Raw genomic sequence first — 14,075 nt, forward strand, 5'->3', positions numbered from 1 at the left:
CCTGGGTTCCCCACCGGCCACTCATGAAGTGGCCTAAGTCCTCACCAGCGGACAAGGCTTGTTTAGAAGCCTGAGTGAAGGGTTGGAGTTAAAGGACACAAAACTAGGGCTGAAGACCCTGGTGAGGGTAGATAGTCCAACAAAACTATCTATTTTGCTACCCTGGAAGAGGTTCATCTTGCCTGTGTGACCTGGCTAGAAGGCTGACAACAGAGAGGGGGTGCCAGGAGTAGGAAAAGTCCTGCAGTACTGAAAGCAGCAGCAGGGGGTGCTCAAGAGGTGAGTGCCACCATTAAAAGGCCCAGCTTGGTTGTGATGTTTAGCCACTAACACAGTATAAATGTTTGTTAATAATATTGGTCAGAGAACCTCTGTTGAACGCACAGAATCTTTCAAAATGGGAGACTTTTTTAAAAGTGTGACTGACTATTGTAGAGGGTTTTATCTCTAATTCAGGTTTATCTGTATAAATTGTGAAGTGAGAAAAAATTGAAAAATGGATGAATAAATTAAAGATGAGTCATAAATATGCCAAAGTGACAAAATACTAAAAGCAAAGAGAAATATGTTCAGATCACAAGATAAATTTATTTAGAGTAGGATTAACACAAACAACAGAGAGAGAGAGAGAGAGAGAGAGAACACACAACGAAGGTGGGAGTCTATATGAAAATTTTCAGCATTATCTGGATATGCATCTGAAATGGTAATTACAAAGTTATTTCAAAAATAAAGTAATTAATCCTAGATCTTAACTGTGTCAGTGTGACCTAACCTATCACAGTGGCGTAGTCGAACAGGATCTGTGCACAGCTGATTGCTTTGAAACACTGATAGTGATTTTAAGTGAGTTTTGAGTGTGGTGGCTGGAGAACAAAGTGGTTACCAGTTTGTTATTTTCTGTTTGTTTATTTCGGGTAAGGGAAATAGGGACAGAAAAGTAAGCAAAATAAGTAAGAGTGAAGCTCAGAAGAAGCTAGAACTGCATAGGTTGCAAATTCCTCAGGAAGGCTGAACACTGGGTGCTAGGAAAGTTCCTGTTAACTAAGAAGCCCCTGAGCTGAGTGGATCTCAGTTTCAGTGAACTGCAGAGAGATGTGGCCCAACCTCTGAGTCTGTGCTGAAGCTGACTGGAGTGTCTAACTCAGCAAGACAGGAGTGGAGGGGTGCCTGTTCCTGCAGAAGGGTTGTTCTCAGTAGTATCCCAGCTCATTGAGTGATGGTCTCAAGGGAAGACAAATGGAAATTGATGCACAATTTTCCCAGGAAAAGGCTGCCATGAAGGCAGAAGCTGCCAAACAAAAGGCTGCCCACCAGCAAACCCTGGACTTAAAAGACAAAGAAATTGAGGGCCAGAGACAAGCACAAATTGAGACTCAGAAGCATGAACTGGCTGTAATGGAGTGGAAGAGGTGCACAGAGACATGTATCCTGGAGGTGGAAGTTAGGATCCTGGTGACTGCTGGAGTGAGAACAGACCCCAAGGACTCTGTAGCTGGAAGCAAGCCCAACCTGAGTGAAAGGGGGAAGATTTTGCTGGCCAGTTAAAAGATCTGTCATAGCTGGTAGCTGTGAGCCCACAGCTGGATCAGGGTCACCTTCCCTTCTGGGGGACACAGGAGTGTCTGCTCCAGAGGGAAGTCCAAAGAGGAATTTTAGGTATACTGCCTCCGCCATGGGCAGTGTCCAAGTCCTTGTTAGTAAGTTCAGGATGAGGGTGTGACGTTGCACTCCGTATGATTTTATTAAACTATGCTAATGAGTGTGACTATAACGTAACTGGAATATGCTTCATGCAAAAGGTCTCTTGTAAGGTATAATTACAAAGCTTATAATCTACTGAGTTTGGTCATCCTATTTGTATAAATGTATCATTCATATTTCCAGTTTCAGATACAAGATACAAGAAATATAACTCTGAGGGCCTCTTGTAATTATGCAAACTGTGGGCCATTAATGGCGGTTTGGAATTTTGATGGCTCCCATCAAGTAGGACAATTGGTTGTAAATGGCTCTGTTTACTTGCAAGCCTTCCTGTGAGTCAGACCAGGAAGAATGAAGGGTTGGGGGTCTCACAGGACATGTGACCATGTCACCTGGTACTGGAATCCATCTTAAACCTGGTGCTTTTAGAAGGAGGGGTGGGGACCCCGAGAGAGAAAAGATTTCCGCCTTGTGCCAAAGCTATATAAGGGGGTGGAACAGAACAAAGGCAGTTCCAGCCACGAGAAAGCCCCTAGTTACCACCTGAGCTGGAGCTAACAAGAACTTTACCAGGGGAAAGGATTGGGCCCAGACTACGAAAGAAGCTTATTAGAACATCTCTGAGGGTGAGATTTTATCTGTTATCAGTTTCTTAATATATTAGGTTTAGACTTGTGTGTTTTTGTTTTATTTTGCTTGGTAACCTACTTTGTTCTGTCTGTTATTACTTGGAACCACTTAAATCCTACTTTTCATACTTAATAAAATCACTTTTTGCTTATTAATTAACCCAGAGTAAGTAATCAATACCTGGGGAGCAAACAGCTGTGCATCTCTTTCTATCAGTGTTATAGAGGGCAAACAATTTATGTGTTTATCCTATATAAGCTTTATACAGAGTAAAACAGATTTATTTGGAGTTTGGATCCCATTGGCAACTGGGTATCTGGGTGCTGGAGACAGAAGAACCTGCTAAGTGGTTTTCAGTTAAAGACTGCAGCTTTGGGGGACGTGGTTCAGACCTGGGTCTGTGTTTGCAGCAGGCTAGGGAAAACGGGCTCAGAGGTAGTCTCAGCACACAGTCTCAAGGGGGTCTCTGTGACCCAACCTGTCACAGTCAGATCTTTCTTTTTTAAGAAAGAGACACAAGATGTAGCCATACTTTTTCCTAATGGATATTATCTCCTCTATTGCCATTCAGTAGTTTTCATCCCAAAGTTCTCAGAAAGATCTGAATGATATTGCTAGTTTGCTCTGCTGTGATAGTAAGATAAAACACAGCTAACCTTGTAGGACTTTACAGATTTTTCTATTTCCTGAAATGTCTTCAGATTGTTAATAAAAGCAAAAGTCCTGATCCCAGGGTTATTATCCCTGTAGCAGGGTGGCTACCCGCTCTGCCCTTTTGGGGCTTTAAAACAGCCCTGGGAAGGGGCTTTAGGCTGGGCTGATTGGAGAAGTGGCTGCAGCTGGGGCCATGCCCCAAACAGAGCTACAGGGCCTTATAAGAAGGCCAGGGGAGCCAGAAGAAAAACAGTCTCTCTCTGTATTCAGAAGGAGATGGGCCTGGCTGCAGGGAGCTGAGATAGAGTACCTGAGTGGAGCAGGGCTGGGGAAAGGCTGAGGAACTGGGGACCTCTGGCCTGGAAAGCCCCAGGCTGCGGCCTAGCACAAGGACAAAGGGGTACTGGGGGTTGCAGGGGGCAGCCCAGGGGTAGGCCAAGGCAGCAGGTCCAAACCCTCCTTGCCAGTGATGAACAGGCTGATACTGCAGTCTGCCCCAGGACATGGGGCTAGAGAATGACTGGCAGTGGCCAATTCTGAGGCAAAGTGGGGATAGTAGGGTGGGGGTTCCCCTGGGAGGGGGAGACCCAGTTAAAGGGGCACCGGGGTCCTGGGAGGGACACGGGGGCCAGGAGAAGACAGGTGGATCACCGGCCCGCAGAGGGCGCTCCGAACGCTGGACTGAGCTAATTCCCAAGGACAACCAGCAGGAGGCGCCGCAGGGGTGAGTCCAACCCGTTACAATCCCACTATTGGAAACTTAAACTTCAAAATGATTGAATGTGCTCCTTTTACTGGGCATTAGGGTTTTTTATTTTGTTTTTTTAGATCCAGCCAACTGTAACTATGCATATATGCCTTCTGCAGTCTCCAATGACTTTAGCTGACCCACAACCACTATACAAACTACTGTATGGGTGCCTTCCTTAAGGCCCCAATCCTACAAAGACTTATTCATGTCATGTTCATTTTACTTTGATTAAATCACTCACATGCATAAAGTTAATCATATGACTAAGGCTTCATGCTCCCCTGAACAGTAAGGGTGAAATCCTGACCTCTCTTGAAGGCAATGGGAAAACTCACATTGTCATTAATGAGGCTAGGATTTATCCCAAGTAACTTATGTTTACCACTGGGCTGGAGGCACTCCTCTGTCAGTTGGTAGAAGGATGCACTAGCTTTTCACTAGCCTCCTCCTCCCCCCACCATATATACTTTAGCTTTAAGAAGACTTTCATTTAAAATGACTAGCTCCCATAATTGACACAAATATTAAATGAATAATGGAAGAACTAGAACACAATTGCAATTTATCACCAGATAGAATAAAATTAGAGAGTGCTAAGAATGGAATGTATTAAAATAAGGATTAACATAACTTTTCAGTTCTCAGGAGACAGCACAGCTTAAAATGTATTTAGAGTTCACCTTCTACTTGGCCATGATGTCCCCTGCACAATAAGTCTAAATAAAAGATAAAATGTATTTAAAATAACTAATTTGCATACAGACAAGGTCATCTATTAAATGAATCCCCATGGACTACAGAAGAACAGCAGGCCTACTGATTTATGCCTCAAGGGAAATTTCAACTCTGTTATCTTAATAATGGGGTAACTATGAAGAAAATTTGGGTTATAAACCTCAAATACACATGCATGTATTCTATATGTAGATATTTGCATAAATATTTGTCCTGTATACTGAAATGGCACGGGGGAGATAAATTGAATCTTTTGGGATGTAATTACTACAATTGTACCTTCTAACTTCCTACTGTTCAATCTGTGTAACATATTTCATTTCAAAAGCTAGTTATCGCCACAAAAAAGCTAATGTAAAGGAATGCTGGATTTTCTTTGGGATAATCTTATTATTAGATTTTAGGAATATTCATTATGGATACATTGGGCAAAATTATGCTCTATTACACCCATGAAGTGTCCTTGAAATCAAGAGGATTGAAAGTACTAGAGTGTTTGACCCATGGCATATAAATGGTAATAGAAGTACACAGTGTGAATTTCACTACTCTGAACCAAAATATTATTTTAAAAAATGCAGCAATATACTACATACAATTTCAAACTAAATGTGAATAAATGCTAGTAATGAAATTTAGTGGATCTGTTCTCCAAAGAAACTAAAAAAGCAAACATCCTGAATTAGTAAATTTTGAGATAGGCCAAAACTGCTCCATTTGGAGAAAACAACCTGCTTTGCAAGAACAGAGTGAGTACACGCCCACAATATTAATGGTCAAAGGACTATCTCAGACCTAGTCACAATGATCCAGACAGTGGTGACCCGGACTTATAGTCATCATGATTATCATTTGGGACTGTGTCATGAAAAAGCTCCAATAAGTACAAAGTGCAGCAGCCAATCGTATATATCAATGCAAGTCTGAGCGCATTACCCTGTTGTGTAGTGAGGGGAATCATATACCCTAAGTAGATAGGTATTTAAACTTTTTTTATATACCACAATCTCATTGTTCTCAGGAGTACATGTAGCGTTAGCTGGTTATACCCAGTAAGAGCAATGGAAACCCTCAGGGCTAGGCTGAGGTCAGATGGGCTCCCAGCAAATATTAAATTGTGTGCATTGTCCACAAGGCTGTGAAATCATGAAAACTCCCTATGCCATGAACTATTTCCATTGAGGGGCTCTTGAAGTCAAAGAAACAACAGGTGATATAAGAGAGGAGGAAGCATGATGAGACCCCACTGCACTAATCTGAAAACTTACTTCACAAAGTCTCCCCTTGCCCTCCAAGTGCTACCACTCTGCACCAACTGCAAACACCTTAACTGAGCTTGCTTTCCATCCTGAACACAACCAGTGAGTTATCAAGCTATACATTAAGACTTTCAAATGAAGCCTATGGGAACTGACTCACCAGAGCTGGAATCTCCCATCAACAGCTAATTGGACTGAATTTTTATTATTTAGATCAATTTCTTGGTAGTTGATATGATTTTTTTCTTCCAGCTCACACATACCCTTGACAACTACACATGACTTGATTTTAAAAAAAACGGATGTACATTTCCTATTTCCATGAGGCATTAGCCTCCTGGGTACTCAGGAGGGCTTATAGTTATGTAGAAATCCAGTGAAATGTAGGAATCTGTACGACTTGCAGCAAAAAACTGTGGCTCAACAACAGATGTTGTTTAGACAATATTATCCCTCTCCACTTTCACCTGGTCTGACACAACTCACCATCTGCATCTTAAAACACAAGGGAACCTGAGGGATGAAAAAAGGAATAGCTCACTTGCTAACTGGGTCATGAAATATGTATGGTGCAGCCCCAATCTCTCCCTTTGGGTGGTGGGGCAGGAGAGTGGAGGAACTTAGGCTCTTGAGATCTTCCCTCCCTCCTGGGCCAGGGATATTGCTGGGCCTCTGAGCCTATCCCACTGACTCCTGCTGTCATTGGACAACTGGACTCAGGACAGATCAACTGAGTGGCTCCCACCTGCAAGGGCAGGGGGAGGAAAGAAGGGTTGTTTTTGCCCACAGCTGGTCTGTAGCCATTTTTGCTTTTGTTCCATCCCCACGGGCCATGCTGATAGTCAAACTTTATTTGGGGTTTGGAAGGGACTTCTCCCCACATGACAAAATTGGCAAAAGCATGTGGCAATTTTCACTTTCCATTTGGTATCCCAGAGGTCTGATTTAGTGATTACATCACAACTGTTGCAACTCTGGTCAGTTCCACTATGGTGGATGGGCATGGGCTTTTCCACAAATGGCAATTAACTGTCCCAATACAACATGATGTTATAATGACCCACCAAAGGAAACAAGAGCGTAACCTCCCATGGAGATTATGGTAAGAGATTATGGGTGTATGACTAATTCTTCAACCCTAGCCTGTGGAGCACTGTGCTAGAAGTCTCTCTCTCTCTCTCTCTGTAAAATATTCTTATGCCTATAAAGAAACTTAATTTAAGCATGTATCTGAGTCACTCAAGGGTCTTCCCATTGTGACTATGACTATATATGTTTTCAGTATTGTTGGTAGCAGGATATGAGTGAGACAAGGTGGGTGAGTTAATATCTTTTATTGGGCCAACTTCTGTTGGTGAAAAAGACAACTTGAAAAAAGGCTTGGTGGAGCTCAGCAGCTTGTCTCTCTCACCAACAGAAGTTGGTCCAATAAAAGATATTAACTCACCAACCTTGTCTCTCTTAGTGACTGTATAGTCATCTAAAATACTTTGTTAAAGATATACTTTGTAAGTAGACTTAAAAATGAAATACGTATGAAAATCAATGGGTTAACGGCTGCAATGGATTACAAAATGGAAGTGCGTAAAAAGGCATGGCCAAGCATGACCTAGAATTGGGCAATTTATTTCATTGCCACCAAAAACATCTGAATTGGATGTCAGTTATGTGCAACACTGTGTATTTAATTTGTGTCCTGGGTGTTCTGGCACTGGCTTTAAGCATTCTTTTGCAAGTTAGTGCATGCTCAATATGAACTGAACAGATCATTACAGCTCTAATTAACATATAGCATATATAAATGGAGGTTATGGCCCTGACAGCTGCCAAATAAGCACAGACTTATCTTGGACATCTCCCAAGCTGCTTTCTTTCTTTTCCTCTGAATTCTGCAACAAGCAGATTCTCACCACTGCCCATTTCAGCCTCCACCACAGCTGTGCCAAGTTTCCTTGACAATGTCAGACCAAATCACTTCCCAAAATATTTCTTCTCCTTGCTTCTTTGAGCTATCAGACATTAGGGCAGCTGTGGTCTGCTACAGTAAGCATGGAGCAGGGGACTCAGGAGACATCAGACCTAGCTCTGATACTTACTCGCTATGTGACCCTTTTGCTGCTGATCTGCTCTGAGACTTGAGTTGTAGTCCTGCTCTGCCAATGACTTGCAGTGTGCCTTAGTCATCACAGCTGTAAAACATGGCTAAAAATCCTTACCCACCCTCACCCATGCAAAAACATTGTAAGGGAAGAGTATTATTGATGTATTATTATAAACTTATTTTATAACCCAGCTACTGTACCATATTGAAGTACTTTTTGTTCCTGCTCTTACAAGCCACCAAGCCATATGTTGACTCAACATGCTTTTGGAATCCAAGGGCTTTCAGGGCTCTCTGGATTCAATATATGAACCATATTCTCTCTCAATAAATCTGCCCACTTAGAATATGTTTGTAAAAAATGGCATTAAGGTGTCAATCTCATGTTCATTGCCATTCAGTGATTTCCTTAGCAAGCATACCTTAGCAAGCATACTTCATAGGGAAAGAGATTTTTCCCCCTTAAAAACTAGTCCTGAAAACTCAACCTAGTCTCAGAAACAAACTGGGTTCTTTCCATCATATGCACCATCATCTGCAATTGGTGTTCTGCAGGCCTAAGAGGAATAAAACACAGTCAAGATTTGTTTTTTGCCACTAAAGTCAGATTATGTCTGAATACACAAGAGGAGCTGATCTGTTGTGCAAGATGCCATTTTTACATAGTCTCTTCACAGAGCAAAGGAGAATTGCAGAATGTTTGGAAAAGAAAAATGGACTGTCTGGTTAAGCTAATGTCTGTACCCAGGGTTCTTCTATTTCCACCCCAAAATATGACACTCTTCCTTGTTTTGAAAACATACTTCTAAGCAGATGTGTTAAACAGGAAGAGCTGGTCAGAAAACAGGGACATTTTCCATGGAAAGTATTGACTTTTCATCAAATCCCCAAAACAAAAACTCTTTGGTTTTCAGCTAATTTTTAGCTAAAAATCTTTCTTTGGGTTTTGGTTTTCTGATGAAAAATGTTTAAGGAAAGCAGATACTTTACATGAAAATGTTCATTTTGTCAAAAATCCAGTCTTCTGTCAAATGATAGTTTCAAGAGAATCCGCCAATAGATCAGCCAATAAATAAAACTCCAGTCCTCTTTGGGGAATGCATTTTGGGACAGGAGCCCATAGAGAAGGAATCTGGTGTCTTTGAAGAAACTGATGATAAATCACTTGTGAACAAGCTGCTTCTGAGTCAGGGTTTTAAACATAATGAAAGCACTACCTCATTCTTTTAACTGTCAGCCCTTGACACACGGGCTATGTATTTGTGGCCTGTTTTTCATATGTATTGAGCACCCACAGATCACATTGTCTTTAAGAAAAGCTGCAAGGGGCTCAGCACCTTGTAGGGTATATCTACATAGCCCCTGGTGCCGAAACTCCCAGCTCAGACCAACAGACATGGGCTAGCGCTAGCACTCTAAAAATAGCAGCGTAGACCACGCTTTGAAGTTGTGATTGAGTTGAGGCTCAGGCTCTGAAGTGAACACTGTCTACCCAGCTATTTTTAAAGCACTGGCGCAAGCCCCACAAGCCCAGATCTGTCAGCCTGAGCTGAGAGGCTCCCTGCCATAGGCTGTGTAGACATGCCTTAGGGAATTAGCATAGCTAGGACTTGAAATCTGGGTGGGCCCCAACTTTCGGGTGGGTGGGCAATGACAGGGAGTGGGACGGAGGAGGGCAGGAGGAATGGGGGGCCCACCTCCCCCCTCCCCCTCTCCAGCTGGCCTTTATCGCTCAGCAGGAACCAGAAGACAAGGGTGCCTGGGGTGCACAGGCTACAGGGTCTGCCCGTGGGGCAGAGGGGGGCCCCACTGGGGCTCAAGCTCTGCCGACCCCTGCCAACCCCAGCTTGATGTCCGTCCGCCCACATCCCTCTGTCCTGCTGGTGCCGTGGGCTTCTGACCTGGTCTCCAGTGCCCTGCTCGTGCCCAGCCCAGTCATGTGCCTAAGCACTCGGACCAGCTCCACTCCGGCCCCAGTGCTAGCCCTGCGGAGACCCACCTCCATGAGGCACAGTCCCTGCCTGGGACGACTCACTCCCTCTCAGCCTGTGGATTCAGGGGACTCCAGCTCCAGCCGGACTCTGGCTCAGATTTGACTGGGCCTGGATGCTGAGCCCCTGGTGTAGCGTACATCTACACAGCAAATGAAGAGTGATTGTAGCCCTGGGTAACAATAGCCGTGACCACACAATGGCATGCACTTCAGCGTGGGCTAGCAACCCAAGTATGTGCGGAGAGTTCCCAGTGGACATGCACTAGGAACTTGTGTACTGGAGTGGCTAGCCCATGCTGAAATCCATGTCACCACATCCTCACTACTACTGTTACCTGCACCAGCGAGACTAAGCTACAATGGGTATGCCTACCCGCACAACAGTCACTCCTTCATTTGCTCTATAGACATATCCTAAAAGTCAGGCCTTGCATTGCTATGTGAACAGATTAACACGTGTCTGGGCTTTTCACTGGTTTCTCACAAAGGCTCTGAAATGCTTCAGATTGCACTGCAGACATTTGATTATCTGACTGTAGGGAATCAGCACATCGGGAACCGCTCTTTAAATGAACAGTTTCCTTTATGACATAGCATTTAAGCCAGGATGGAAAGCTTATGCATGATGCTGATTTGTGTCAAATACTTGTTATTTTCAACGTTTTGCTGCTTTCCAAGAAGTTTAATTCTGTGAAGTTGGTGGGGTGGAGAGTCACTGTAGTCACAGCACAAATTATTTCTCATCTTTCATAACTCTTGAAAACTGCTCAGGAAATGTTGTTTAAAATCTATCATCCAGCCCAACTGAGAAGAAAAGCAATTCTACTCAGTGTTTTTCTGCCTTTTCCCTTTGAGCAAAGTGCAAATTACAGCATTCAAAGGTTGAATATAATGAGGTCTTACTCGCTGCTACCTGAAGGACATAATCACTACTTCTTTGTAATAGGAATACAAGTCTTTCACTGACCAGGGTTTTGTTGCTATGGTGACTTATTTTACCATTTACTTTTGTGTTTGCAATATTTCACTGTGTCAAAAAACAAAACAAAAAAAATACCCCAACCTCTCCCACCTCCATAAACGATAGCAGGTTTTATTTTTTCCCCTCCAATTTGTGGATGGTTTCTAGTAGAGGAACAAAATGTGCTGTATTCCATAATTACACTTTCACAGAAGAGGAAAAAGCTTTCTCCAGCTAAACAAAACCTGATAAGCATCAACCCCCTCCAGTCATTCAGCTCAAGGATTTGTTGATAATATTCAACATTTTTTGACACCAGAAAGCATGATAGGTGTCATGATGCAGGTCTTGCAAGCAACAAAAGGTTTATTAATGAGAAGAATGGACCTTTAAATGGTGGGTTTTGTTTTGTTTTGAAAATACTCTCATTAAGGAGAGATGAATTGAATAACCCAGTTGCTGGACTGTGTGAATATCAGTTATACTCTGAATACAGCTGATGTTTGTGTGGTTTCAATTTGTTTTCTAGGGGGCTGCTGATGCCAGCAACTTGACAGCAGCAGACCAGAGCTAAAGTCATAAGCTAAGAGCTATTAGCCTTCCTCTAGCTTACTTTGTCTTAGTCTAGAGCCTTAAAGGCTTGTTTCCTGCTCCCTTCCTCCCACACACACACCTCAGTTAGGGGTGTCATATTTTTCTAAAATAAAAATAGCTATGCTGGCACAACCCATAGAGTACACACAGAGCGGTATAAGGGTGCCTTACATCAGAATAGCTTACTCCTCTTCCCATACATAGCTATAGGCCAGTATGAAATTGCTTAACTGTCAACAGTAGAGGACTTGCACTGCCGTAACAATACTGCTATAATTAAAGAGGTACCACTTTTGTGTTTAGACAAGGACATAAGTGTCCTAAGGTTGCACTATCCTGGTTCTCTCTGTGTCATTTCCTCTTTCATTCACAATGATAACAAAAAGGTGACTTCTCTGTATAGATGTAGATCACAGCAGTATTCAGTATTTCTCATGTTTAATTTGGATGAATAAGGAAGGTCAATGCATTGAAACAGCCTTCCATTTAATGTTCAAAAGTCCAGAATACAACAAATTCAAGCAGGCTTTGTACTGTAAATGAAACATTTCCAATAATCCTATGAGAAAAAAGGAAATATCCATATCCAACCTGCAAACCCTGTAGGGCAGGGGAAGGATGTTGCTACCACTAAAAGCAGAAAATGCATTGGCCAGAATAAAATGATCAAATTTGTTTGTAGTCTTACCTCCTAAGATTCAGAGATGAATTCATCTCATGGATCAAAGTCCTGTGTGGCATTTTAGGTTCTGAGCTGAAGTGAGGGGAGCTGAAGAGGAAAGCCTACTTCCCCAGCAAATATTTTTTTCTGCTTATCCTTACAAAACCAACAGATGGGGGTTGATCTCACTTAATCAACTCCTTGCTACTGAAGGGGCCTCAACCATTGGTGCCCCTTGGTCTCTCCTATGCTCTACCTGTGGATAATTTAGCCTCCTGTGGGTTGTAATATCTTTACCCAATTTCAGTTGTTGGGATTAGTGTGTGGTTGCTGGGTGGTGGTGGTGGCCTGTGATATACAGGAGATAAGAAGATCTATTGGTCCCTTCTGTCCTTAAATGCTATGACTCTATGACCAGCAGTCACTCTGAAGAGGACACAAGGGGGCTAGTAGAATCATAGAATCATAAAACTGGAAGGGACCTTGAGAGGTCATCTAGTCCAGTTCCCTGCACTCAAGACAGGACTAAGTATTATCTAGACCACCCCTGACAGGTGTTTGTCCAACCTGCTCTTAAAAATCCCCAATGATGGAGATTCCACAGCCTCCCTAGGCAATATTAAAAATAAAGTTATCATCTGGTGAGAATCAAACTCCCCACCTAGGAATACAGATGGTTTGTTGTATTAACTGCTACCAGTATTAGAGCCCTTACTAAGTTTTCTCCAGCAGACTTCATATGGAGAAACAGAGGGAGCACCTCAGGCCTGGTGATATGGATGTGGAAGTCGAGAAAAGCGCAGACATCTTAGTCTTTGAGGAAGAGCAAGAGTCAGACTAACACTAGCTCTAATAACGCGAGATTTCAGGCAGGGCCAGGACAAGTGGAAAGCGAGTGGAACAAAAAAAACCTGTAAGAGATACTGTTTTTGACCTTGTGTTAGATTAGAATGGACTACGGACTGCAGCAGGAACTGCTGAGAAAAGTAAGATATCAGAAGGAATGTGTATAAACAAGATGCGGTTGTTGATTATTATTGTCTGTAACAAAAGGTATAAATGCTTGCCCTAATTGTTTATCTAGCAGAGACCTGCCTTGGTAGGGGAACCCTTCCCGTGAGTACTCTCCCCTTGCAAGTGTTTAAGAAAATAAACTGCCTCTGGCTTGTTGCTTCAAACTCAGAGTGAGGACTCATTTTTCTCCCACATGGAGCATAGACAGTAGAATCAGGCTACTAAAGCTAGTATCACAGATCGTCTGCAACTTATTGTATCAATTTAAGAACAACACATTTCATAGGAAATTCTGATTCATTATTACCTGCTGGTGGCTCAGTTTAAATTATTTGTTGAGGCAAAGGAGAGAAAGAAAGAGAAAGAGAGAGAGAGAGAACACAGACAATGAAAAGCCAGGAGGTATTTTTCCTCGAAAGAGAATGTTGAGATGACTGTTTCTCAAGCACGCAGAGGCAGCTAAGTAAGGGAAAAGGATTCATCCATCTCATCTCCCTGAAGATAGAAAATTAGAAATGTGGTGCCTATTGGTTTATTTATTTAGAGCCTTAGATTTGCGGGCAAGTAAAGCTTCCTCTCGCTACTAGCAGATCTGATGGACAGACTAATTAAAGGATAGAAAAGTCCTTGGATAAGTTTGATAGGGTCAGGCTTTGGTGTGAGAAAAATAAAAAAAAATTCAAAGTTGATAAAGTGATAGATAAGGATGATAGGGAGGCATAGTTTATTTGGATTTTGAAAGGCTTTAGATACATTGCCTCATAATAGATTAAAGAAAAAATAAATAACTACAGGGTAAGAGGCAAAGTCTTGTGATGGATTTAAAACCAACTGATTAAGTGATAGGAAACAACATCACTGTGAACAGCTTCAATTCAGAGTAGAGAGAGGTTAATAGAGAGCTTGGCCCAAGGGGTATCCAATATTAAGGAAACGGGCATGTAGTTGGGGAAGTGCATTGAAAAGCAGATGTTGTTTCAGTTGATAGGCTATAAAGAATGGTTTAAAAAACCCTCCA

General features: G+C 42.5%; 1 protein-coding gene across 1 annotated transcript in view; it reads right to left on the minus strand.

The window, feature by feature from the left end:
- SHISAL1 (shisa like 1) overlaps positions 1-9,936 on the minus strand; it is a 366,253-nt gene extending 356,317 nt beyond the window's left edge. The window contains exons 1-2 of the mRNA XM_045013359.1: positions 9,834-9,936; positions 8,257-8,391 (exon numbers count right to left, since the gene is read on the minus strand). The gene's annotated coding sequence lies outside the window, so the exon portion shown is untranslated. The remainder of the gene's footprint in view (positions 1-8,256; positions 8,392-9,833) is intronic.
- Positions 9,937-14,075: the final 4,139 nt, after the last annotated feature.

This window comes from Mauremys mutica, chromosome 1 (genome assembly GCF_020497125.1).
Source record: "Mauremys mutica isolate MM-2020 ecotype Southern chromosome 1, ASM2049712v1, whole genome shotgun sequence".
NCBI lineage: Eukaryota > Metazoa > Chordata > Testudines > Geoemydidae > Mauremys > Mauremys mutica.